Genomic DNA, 200 nt, shown 5'->3' on the forward strand with positions numbered 1-200 from the left:
AAAAAAAAGGAAGAGCTAGTGGAACTGTTAGAAAGAAAGAGGAAGAGGACCAAAGGAGGGGGTAAATTTTTTAATGATACCCTTGAGTACATATGAAAGTTAGACCTTCTTTACATTTTTCGGCGAGTCAGTCACCTTTTGTTTTTCTACTTTTACCGCTGTTGGTGTTTATGGGACCTTAGTACGAAAAAGAGAGAGAG

Source organism: Trypanosoma equiperdum, assembly GCF_001457755.1.
Source record: "Trypanosoma equiperdum strain OVI genome assembly, contig: ctg_819, whole genome shotgun sequence".
Taxonomy (NCBI): domain Eukaryota; phylum Euglenozoa; class Kinetoplastea; order Trypanosomatida; family Trypanosomatidae; genus Trypanosoma; species Trypanosoma equiperdum.